The sequence below is a fragment of the Anolis carolinensis genome, chromosome 2 (assembly GCF_035594765.1).
Source record: "Anolis carolinensis isolate JA03-04 chromosome 2, rAnoCar3.1.pri, whole genome shotgun sequence".
NCBI classification, from domain to species: Eukaryota; Metazoa; Chordata; class Lepidosauria; order Squamata; family Dactyloidae; genus Anolis; species Anolis carolinensis.
In genome coordinates this window covers 286,999,524-287,011,255 of record NC_085842.1, presented here as the reverse complement: position 1 = coordinate 287,011,255, position 11,732 = coordinate 286,999,524, and positions in this window count along the sequence as shown.

Below are 11,732 nucleotides of genomic sequence, written 5' to 3'. Positions count from 1 at the left end.
TAATTTAATATGGTTTGTTTATTGTTGTATGTGTGATGCAGCATTGAATTTTTGCCATAGTTTGGAAGCCTTCAGGGTGAGAAGGGCGTTGGAAACCACTCAAATTGGTGCAAAATGCAGCTGCCCGGCTCCTTGCGGGAGTCCCAATAAGATGTCACATAACACCAATCTTACGGCAGCTGCACTGGTTACCAATTGAGCATCGGATCACTTTCAAAGTGATGGTGCTTACCTTCAAGGCCTTACATGGTCTAGGGCCGATGTACCCGAGGACCGCCTCACTCCCTACAAACCCCAGAGATCCCTCCGTTCTGAGGACCAAGACCTGTTGGAAGTCCCCAGCTTTAAGACCTTGCGTCTAACAGCAACCAGACGCAGAGCCTTTTCAGTAGTGGCGCCATCTCTCTGGAACACCTTGCCACCTGGAGTTCGTGCCTTGCAGGACTTGTCGGCCTTCCGCAGGGCATGTAAGACACATCTGTTTCGGCAGGCTTTTGAGTTCTGTTGTTGATGTTTTAAAAGGTGCTTTTAGGATGTTTTTAGGATGTTTTTAAAAGATGTTTTTAAGATGTTTTTTAAATTGTTGATTTTAGCCGGTTCTTGTAAGCCGCTCCGAGCCCGAGTTTGAAAAATAAATAAATAAAAATAAATAATAAATAAATAAATAAATAATAGTAGTGCAGTGAGGCAACTCTTTCCAAATAGTGGGGAATCATAGCACCCATCGTCCAGGGGACCACGGGACTAGGGGAAATACAGGTTATAACAGTAACATTTCCAACCTTTTTTTACATTTGGAAAATGTCTTGATCATTGGGTTCAATCACAGTGGACCTTCAGTAACTGCTAGGTTTTGGTTCCAGAACCCCATAAACGTTGAAATAGATGGTTGTTCCATTATGTACATTGCATAGTAAAATGGCATCCCTTATATAAAATTGCAAATGCTGGAGAAAGACTCAGGATCTGGGGAATTATCGGAGGGTTTAGCGGGGTATGCCCACATACCAATGAAGTACGCCTTGATTTTGTGGCAAAGTCAAGGTTTATGTTTTGGTATTCAGAAAATATATATATATACTGTATATTGAGGTGTTGTTGATTAAATCCATGGATTCAGAACCTAGGGTACAAAGATCTGATTGAACTGTCAGCAAATATCATGGACTCTGAATTAGGAATTGTCATGATTTCTGTTACTATTATGAAATATTCTTAGACCTCATTGAACTGTGTTATATTAGTCTAAACTGTCTGTATAATTCAGCTTCAAACTGCATTATATAGTGGTATAGATGGGGTAGCTGTGTGTGATGTGGAGTCTGTGTTGCAGTATGCCCATAGCATAGTATGGAAATGTGGATGTGGTGGAATTCAGCTCCTAGAATGTCCCACTGATTATGCTTATCTGGGAGTTTTGAGAACTGTTGTCCATAAAAGGTAACTTTTCCAATGTTTTGGAATTGTATTCTTTCCCATTGCAGTCCCTTTCATCCCTCCTGAGTAGTCCCCTTGGAGACAGGATTACAGGGGCTCAACATTAGTGGGCTTATAGGCCCTTTTACTAAACTTGCTGCCTATAATGGGGTTAGCCGGGAGCATTGACCTCCAATACATTTTCTTCCTCAGTTTAACATACAAAAAGAGAGCTTTGGCAGAGGACTTTATAAGCCGACTTTTCTATCCAGAGTTGTACAAAATGGGACTTGTCCATTGTGAGGAAATAGGAAGTGGCTCAGTGGGCACGCTAAAGGAAGCGTTCATTCCCACTGAAGTCAAAGGGAAAACCTCCATTGTCTTTTCCTGCCCCAGGATTGTAGCCTTGTTCCCACCTGGGGTGGGGAAAGGGCTTCTCTGTTTCAGAAATCCTCTTTCCCACTGCTTATTCTTGTGTGCATTATGACTTCCTTTGTATTTAGTTCAGTTTCCCCACGCCAGTTGTATGGGAAATGTAACAAACGATTGGAAATCTTCCCTCTGGAGGTTAGATAGATTGGAGTCCTTTTTAATACACTTGCTGGATAGACTTGCCTGTGTGCCCTGTTTCAATAAAGGTAAGGAAATACTGGGTGGGATCCCAGGGTCTGAAATGCCCCAGGGGAATTCATGTTTCTTTTTTTTTTTCCTTTTTATTTATTTCTTTTTTTACAAATACATAGACATATATATAAAACATAAGTTCACCAATCTTATGACTATACTTTTGGAATGGCATGGCCTTTTAAGAGATTATAGCCTTTTGGAATATCAGAATCTCCATAATGTTTTGGAGAAAAATGGCATTCATAACCATTTGAAAATCATAACCTTTTGTAGAAGTATGATCTTCCAGAGAAGAGCCAAATACTCATTTGAGTAAAATCTTCTCTTCAGTGGTATATATATATCCACATGTACTTATGCAAGGCAATTTGGCTTTCAGTTGTTAAACTGATATCCTAGTTGTCTCTGATCTTTTAGGAACAGAAATTATGCCAATGCACAAAATATAGCAGTTCTTCAGAAGTCTTTCTTTTCAGTGCCCAAGAACATCTAATCTTTCATAAATTATCTTTTTTCTATATCATGCTCTCAAGATACAAAAATAAAGCAGGCTTCGTTAAAAGTAACGATCTTGTTTACTCACATCCTTCATGTATTTAACATACAGGTACATAACTTGTCAATCCAGTTACAGATCGGTTTGAAGCAGTTTCTCTGAGCAGGTAAAATAGGACATCTTTCTTATAATCAACAGCAACATGAGTTTGCTATTAGCAGTCCAAAGTCTCATGGCATCTCATGGAGTCTGTGCTCTAATGGAGTCGGAGCTCAGAGCAGTCCCAGACCTGGTCATGTGGTCTGCAGCCCGCACCACAACCTCAAGAAACATAAAGGAAAAGCTGCATATCAAAACATACATATACAATACAGTAAGCAAACAGAATCATAAGTAGTGGAGGCTTGAAGAAGGTTGCTATTTCCAATATATGCATCTTCCCTCCTTTATTCTTTCTCATCCCGTGCTTCCCTTCTCCAGAGCTATCTCTTCTTCTAAAATCCCAACAAAAGTTCAGTTCTTCATGTGGAGGTAAATTCCCGTCTTCTTTTTCTAATACTTTTTCTAAAAATCTTCTCCAAATACTTTCAAAGTCATTTTTCTATAGTCCCTTCTTTACTTTTAAATTTGAAGTTAGTTTATCATTCAACCTCATTCTCCAGACTTCTTTATATCATGCGTGAATGTGTATGGTCATTTCCCCTTTCCAATATTTTGCTATTAATAATCTAGATGCTGTGAATAGCATGTCTATTAAACGTTTCCCCTCTTATCTTTGCTTTTATCTCTTTTAATTGATAGCAATATTCCTGCCAGATTCCTTCTAATTTCTATATTCATAATATTTTCTATTTCCCTTATTACCATTTCCCAAAAATCTTGTACATATTTACAATCTCACCACATATGCATATATGTTCCAGTTTCCTGACACCCTCTCCAACATTTTTCATTATAATAATAATATAATAATAAAACTGGAGGCAGGGGCAGTTCAACCGGTAGGCAAACTACCCGGTTGCTGAAGGCGCCATCCTCTTGGGGCGCAGTTGAGGCACCTCCAAGTGCCCTAAGGCTAGTGAGCAGCTTCTTTTTTGTTTTTTGTTTTTTCCCCTCCCCACTGGGAGAGGGCATACACTCTTGGCGCACCTCACCTTCCCCCTCCCACATGCGCGCACTCACTCACGGCTGGGAAGGAAGGTGGGAGAGGGGGGCCTGCTTGCACACACGCGGATGGAGGGAAAACTCCAGCCGCGAATGCGCGAGCAGGCCTCCCCCTCCCACCTTCCTTCCCAGCTGCGGCCTGGCCTGCCTTCATGGTCACGGCCTGGCTTGCTTTCGCGGCCTGGCCTGCCTGCCTTCGCGGCCATGGCCTGCCCTGCCCTGCCCTTGCCCTCGAGGCCAGGTCTCCGGGCTGCCTAGCCATGTTCCAGAAACTTTATCTCCTGATGGTTAGGATTGGAATCGAGGTGAGGTTTACATATCTGTGGAATGATGTCCAGGGAGGGAGAAAAGAAGAACTCTTGTCTGCTGGAGACAGGTGTCGATTTTGCCATTAGCCACCTTGATTAGCATGTAATGGCCTTGCAGCTTCAAAGCCTGGTTGCTTCCTCCCTGGGGGCATCCTTGGTTGGGAGATGTTAGCTGGCCCTGATTGTTTCCTGTCTGGATTTCCCGTTTTCAGAGTGTTGTTCTTTATTTATTGTCCTGAGGCAAAAGAATGGTTTACCCCAAGGCAGCGTTCTTGCACCGACCTTATTGAACATCTTCACGAACGATCAGCCACTACCACCACTCACAAAGAGCTTTATATATGCTGATGACCTTGGCCTTACAACACAAGCGAAAGATTTTGAAACAGTTGAAAACCAACTCACTAATGCCTTGAAAGACCTCTCCAGCTACTACAAAGAGAACCACCTGAAGCCCAACCCTGCCAAGACACAAGTGTGTGCTTTCCACCTACGTAACCGTGAAGCCAACAGGAAACTGAAAGTTACTTGGGAAGGCCAAGAGCTCGAATCATAGAATCATAGAATAGTAGAGTTGGAAGAGACCTCATGGGCCATCCAGTCCAACCCCCTGCCAAGAAGCAGGAAATCGCATTCAAAGCACCCCCGACAGATGGCCATCCAGCCTCTGCTTAAAAGCCTCCAAGGCTTCGAACACTGTTTCCATCCTAAATATCTTGTTGTCACCTTAGATCGAACACTAACATATAGGAAACACTGCACGAACACCAAGCACAAAGTAGCTGCACGCAACAACATCCTGCGGAAACTGACTGGCAGCTCATGGGGTGCAGACCCACAAGTAATAAGAACATCAGCCCTGGCCTTGTCTTTCTCAACTGCTGAGTACGCCTGTCCTGTCTGGCAAAAGTCTGCCCATGCAAAGCAAGTGGACATAGCACTAAATGAAACATGCAGAATAATCACAGGATGCCTTAAACCTACACCTGTTGATAAACTCTACAAGTTAGCTGGCATTGCCCCTCCTGACGTGCAACGGGAAGTTGCTGCTAACTGTGAGAGAAATAAGGTCGAACATTGTGAAAGCCACCCACTGCATGACTATCACCCTCCTCCCACCAGACTCAAATCAAGGAAGGGCTTCATGAGAACCACCACTCCTCTTGATGTTCCTCCAGCAGCAGCAAGGGTGTCCCTCTGGACAGCTAAACCTGGCAATTCTAACTGGATGGCCCCCCAAGAGGGTCTTCCTCCAGGGGCAAACCAAGAATGGGCAACTTGGAAGTCCCTGAACAGACTCAGAAGTGGAGTGGGCAGATCTAAAGACAACTTGTCAAGGTGGCACTACCTGGAGGAATCCTCCACCTTGTGTGACTGTGGAGCAGAACAAACAACTCCGCATATGTATGCTTGCCCACAATGTCCTGCCTCATGCACGGAGGAGGAGTTGTTTAAAGCTACGGACAATGCAGTTGCTGTTGCCCGTTTCTGGTCTAAAACTATTTAGTTGTTTGTGATTTCCTCTATTTTTTTTTCTTCATCATTTTTAAATGTATTTGTTATGCAATGCTTTTGACACGAAATAAATAAGTTCCAGCCACACATCAAGGTCATTACAGCTTCTTAGTAATTAACTCTTTCCAGACTATAGTACACTCTGGATGATGCAATCAGTATGCAATACAGACAAGACACAAATTTCATTTAAACACTACCAATACACAAATCCCACATTAACATCCTTCTCCAAATAGGAAAGACCATGAAGCAAAGGGTCCCATAAGGTCCTGCTTTTCGAGCTCTTAGCCACTAGATGGCGCGCTTCCTCTTCACAGAACTTCCTCCCGCCCAAAGCGGCCGGGGAGAAGCGCCGGCACTATTTGGCAGGTAAAGACCTTGTAAAACTACTACTCCCAGGATTCCGTTGCAGTTACAATGATGCCAAATCTGCATTCATTCTGCAGTGTAGATGCACCAATATGGTCAGAGGCAGCTGGCGAATCCCCAGCCGATGAGATGGCAATCGAAAAGGTTTGTGTCCCTTAGTTTACATACCTACCGCAACGCCTCCAGGCTACGTTATATAAATATAGCTATTTAAATAAACACATGTTTGCGTCCTCCGTTATGTAAATAAAACAATGCACGCCGTCGGTAGATGGTTCATTTCCTCTTTTTTTCCCCTGACCTCACTGTCTCCCCTTCCACCCACACAACCACGTCGACTTTATTTATATATACACATGCGAAATTCTAGCTAAAGCCCCAAGAGTCCAAGGAAGGGCACAGAAGTCGCTGCCATAATAAACCAGTCATTTCAGAGGCCACTGAGCTCGTTTCAAAACGTCACACTCCTGGATTTTTAGGTTGTTATTTGGCAGTAAATCCCAGCATTTGGAAATGTTGGGATGGATGCCTCCTTCGGTACCCCTTGACCAAGGAACTTTGCCTCCATGCCCTTTACCATTTTCCTCTCAATTCCTGACTCATTCCATTACAAGTATATGGAGTTGGGTTGCTGTAGGTTTTCTGGGCTGTATGGCCATGCTTCAGAAGCATTCTCTCCTGACGTTTCGCCCGCATCTATGGCAACCATCCCCAGAGGTTGTGAGGTCTGTTGAAAACTAGGCAAGAAGCGTTTGTGTATCTGGACAAAATCCAGGGTGGGAGAAAGAACTCTTGTCTGCTTGAGGCAAGTGTTAACGTAGCAATTGACCACCTTGATTCGCATTGAATGGCCTTGCAGCTTCAAAGACTGGCTGCTTATTGCCTGGAGAATCCTTTGTTGGGAAGTGTTAACTGGCCCTGGTAGTTTCTTGTCTGGAATTCCCATCTCTTCTGAGTATTGTTCTTTATTTACTGTCCTGATTTTAGAGTTTGTTTAATCCTGGTAGCCAGATTTTGTTCATTTTCATGGTTTTCTCATTTCTGTTGAAATTGTCCACATGTTTGTGAATTTCAATGGCTTCTCTGTGTATTCTGATATAGTGGTTGTTCGAGTGGTCCAGCATTTCTGTGTTCTCAAATAATATGCTGTGTCTTGCCTAGTTTCAACAGACCACACTATCTCTGAGGTTGCCTGCCATAGATGCAGGCGGAATGTCAGGAAAAATGCTTCTGGAACATGGCCATACAGCCCGGAAAACACACAGCAACCCAGTGATTCCGGCCATGAAAGCCTTCGACAACACAAGGATATTGAGTTCTTTGAGAGAGTGAAACGCTTCCCAGGTGAAAACAACACCAAAGACTTAACGTTTAATCCTATCTAGGGCTACTCAAAAGTAATTCTCCCTCCAGCATACACAGGGTGGCCCATTTATTTTGGTACAAACCTCGAAGAAGTAGAGCTGGAGAAAGTTTGTGCCATTGTATTTTCCCCAGTTTGAGAGATACCACAAGACTGTTCGCGCTGTTTTGTTAGAAGAAACTCTCTACGGGTGCTTCTCTAGAAATGCCATCGTCCAATTTAAGGGTTACCTGGAATTTTTATTTCTGTGTTAGCACGTTTAGAAAGAGGAAAGGTTCCCCCAAGAAACCTAATTTTAACCTATACACATAACGATTCTGAATATGCAAGGGCAAGTGAAACCAGGACCACCTTGATATGTATATCGCCAGAGGCGACTTCTTAGGACATTCTTCTCCAGGCAAAGACTTTTTCGAGTTCGGTGCTTGGTGGGAAGGAAGAGCTCAGAGGGAGAACGTTTTGGGGAGTTCTGCCCAACCGACAGGCCACAAATAGGTCTATATTTTCACTGCACAGAAGACAGGCACAAAAGTGGGAAGATTTTCACCTCCTCCTAACCTGAAGACTGCATTTTTATAACAACAACAACAACAACAATGATTATGATACAAAATGTGATGCCTCGAATGTTAGCCCTATTTCTGGCATATTTGACCTGCTGATTCCAAAAATGGCACCAATTCCCCCCTACCAGTTGTAGTTCTTAAGATACAGAACATCTGCTTGATCAGAGAAATCATGATAACTCTATCTAAGAAGCTAGAGCTGATGCAGTCTATCCAATGCCATTTCCTGAATCAGGGGCCCAGGAACAGGCCTAAAAACCAAGACAGGTTAGGCTACATAATTTATATTATTATTCAATATCATAATCAACAATAGTAATAATAATTTTAGCTAGCCCTTCATAGTTGATCATGTCTATTCTGAAATTCTGGACATTGGTATCTTAAACCCATCTGATGGAGTAGAGTGAAAGTGGATTTTAATTTTTTGTGGTTGTTTTAGCAGGATCGTATGTTTTTGTTTGACGGTTTTGTTGTATGGTCTCCTACTAGCAATTGAATGTTGGCTTATGTTGGAAACCGTCCTGAGTCCTCTGGGGGAGATAGGGCGGTATATAAATAAATAAATAAATAAATAAATAAATAAATAAATAAATATTATTATCGTCGTCGTCATCAATAATAATCATAGTTACATTTTATTATATTATTATTATTATTATATTTTATTATATTATTATAATAATATTTTATTATATTATTATAGCCTTGGAGTTAGGGGGAGATGAGGATGATAGATGACCAGGAGGAGGAGGAGGGTGATGATAACCACAAGCCTGTGGAAAGATGAAACGGCTAGAGATATACTGGGATTAAAGCATTTGGAAATGCTTGTGTTTTACCGAAAGGGACGCAAATTAACTTTTTAGACATTCACTCCGCATGAGAGGAGTACTCTGATTGTAATAGTGCAATCCAGTTCATAGGTTTATTCCCAGGAAAGTGGATATGAACATCTCTGTGTATGTGCTTTCAAATCGCTCGTGACTTCCATAGGTTTTTCTTAGGCAAAGAATCACATCCTCAGTACACTTCTTTGGAAAAGACAAGTGACCTGAAAAGGACCTGACAGGCCGGGTCCTTCCTCGGAGAAAAAAATAAGAGGACAGACAATTCCTACCACAGGACTTTAACACTTGTTGCCTGCCTTCAAATCCTTTCCAGTTCACGGCGACCCCAATGCAACACTATCTCACGCGTTTTCATGGTATGTTTTTTCAGAGCCTTCCTCTGAGGCTGAAAGAGTGTGACCTTCCCAAGGTCATTCATTAAGTTTCTATGGCCAAGTAGAACGAGAACTCTGCCCTCCAGTTCTTGATCCAGAACAAACTTCTCGGATAATCTGTCTGATTTGCCAACAATTCAACTCCAAACATTTCAGAGTCGTTAACTGCTGCAATATTGTTATTTGTGTTGTGGAAGGCTTTCATGGCCGGAATCACTAGGTTGTAAGTTTTCCGGGCTGTATGGCCATGTTCCAGAAGCATTCGCTCCTGATGTTTCGCCCACATCTATGGCAGGCATCCTCAGAGGTTGTGAGGTATGTGGTATGGTATACCTCACAACCTCTGAGGATGCCTGCCATAGATGTGGGCGAAACGTCAGGAGAGAATGCTTCTTGAACATGGCCATATAGTCCGGAAAACTCACAACAACCCAATATTGTTATTGTTAACATAATTCATCAGCATCACCACGTTGGTTAGTTAAGGGTGAGTTTAAAAGGCTTTTTTGTTTCCTGTCCCCTCATTTCGCTGACAATTCCTCAAAAATTTGTAAATGATTGGGCACCTCACAGAAAGAATGGAATATACAGAGTTTTACAGCTAAATAGATAACATTACGAAATATATTATAAACAGGACAGTATATATACAAGAATGCAATGTTGTGTTCTCATTGTGGGCTTGTCCTGCCTAGGAAAGAGCAGAGAGTTTTATTTTGTTGTATTGGTATGTTAGTAACAAATCCCCTTCACTTCAATGGTCCTACTTCGAATAGGAGTGATGTTGGATTTAGCCTTGAATTTGTTACTCAAAAGACATTGAGTCTATGCACAGCCTCCATTCAACCACATTTTCTGGCAGTTTCATAAACAAAACTTGAGGAAATATTTAGGAAACAGTATATGATCGAAGCCATTGCCAGATAACTAAGTGTACCATTATTTTATGATGACCAAGGATCTCTAAAATAAAATGTAAACGTTTGGTCTTAGGAAAACAATATCCCATTGACTTCTTTTTTGAATCCATTGAATCACGTGTTTCTGTAAAAACATTGGAAGCGATCTGAAATCATTTTCGCAATGGGATATATTATCTTGCAAACAATTAATGTGTCAACAACATTAACCCTTTACATGGCTACTCACAGTAAAGTGGACCCAACTTTGGTGGAAGTAGCTTCCAAATAAATTTGCATCGGTGTGGAGCAGTCCTTTTTAGGATCCACTCACCTGGCTGTAGTACCCATTGACTCAAACGAGCCACTCCATATTCCTGAGTAGGCCTACCTGCCCACGACTGCATTGATGATAGTCCTTATGATTTTATCAGGTCTCTAGTCAGTCCTTTTAGGTCAGGTTTCCAAAATACGAGAATTAACAGATCTCACAAAAGTTCCGCCATGGAGGATATTTCATTTCATTTCATACTTCTCACACACCCCATTTAAAACCTAATTAATTAATCCGAAATATTTCCAACCAAGAAAGTTCTCTCCCAGGAAAGAAAAGGCACGCATCAGTAATGTATGGAAACTGGAATGATCCCAAAGGGGGAGGGTTTTCTTCATCTCTTATTGATCGCTTTACAAATTTCCTAAGAAGAAGAGGAAGAAGAAGAAAAAGAGGTGGTGGTGGAGGAGGAGGAGGAAGAGGAGGAAGAGGAAGAAGAGGAAGAAGAGGAAGAAGAGGAAGAAGAAGAAGAAGAAGAGGAGGAGGAGAAGAGAAGGAGAAAATGTGTGTATGTATATGTACGTATGTATACACAATCCAGAACATTGCAGTTTTCTGGATCATATATGTGTGTGCGCGCACGCTTGGGACTGTTTATATCTGTGTATATAATATATACAGTACTTTCTTACTACTAATAATAATAATATTAATAACAATATAACAATAATAAAAGTGTATGGAAATGTGTGTGTGTATAATACAGAACACTGCAATATATATTATAGTGTTTAAGATTATATATATGCACACACATACATACATACATACATACATACATACATATACATCTCCTCCTCTCCCGGATATATATATTTCCCTGCTCTCGATGGTCCTGTTTTCACTTGCCCCTTGTATATTCAGAATCGCTATGTGATTTAGTTGGTTGCTGTGGGTTTTTCGGGCTGTATGGCCATGTTCCAGAAACAGTCTCTCCTCACTTTTCCCCTGCATCTATGGCAGGCATCCTCAGATATAATGAAGTCTGTTGGATACTAGTCAAGTGGAGTATATATATCTGTGGAATGCCCAGGGTGGAAGGACTCTTCTCTGTTTGAGGCAGCTGTGAATGTTTCAATTGGCCACTTGTTTATTATTGAGTAGCCTTTCAGCTTCAAGGTCTGGATGCTTTCTGCCTGGGGGAATCCTTTATTTGGAGGTGTTAGCTGGCCCTGATTGATTCATGTCTGGAATTGCCCTGTCTTCTGAGTGTTGTTCTTTATTTACTGTCCTGATTTTAGAGCTTTTTAATACTGGTAGCCAGGTTTTGTTCATTTTCATGGTTTCCTCCTTTCTGCTGAAATTCTTTTCTCCACATGCTTGTGGATTTCAGTGGCTTCTCTGTGTAGCCTGACACAGTGGTTGTTAGTGTGGTCCAATATTTCTGTGTTTTCAAACAATATTCTGTGTCCAGGTTGGTTCATCAAGGGCTCTGCTATGGCTGACT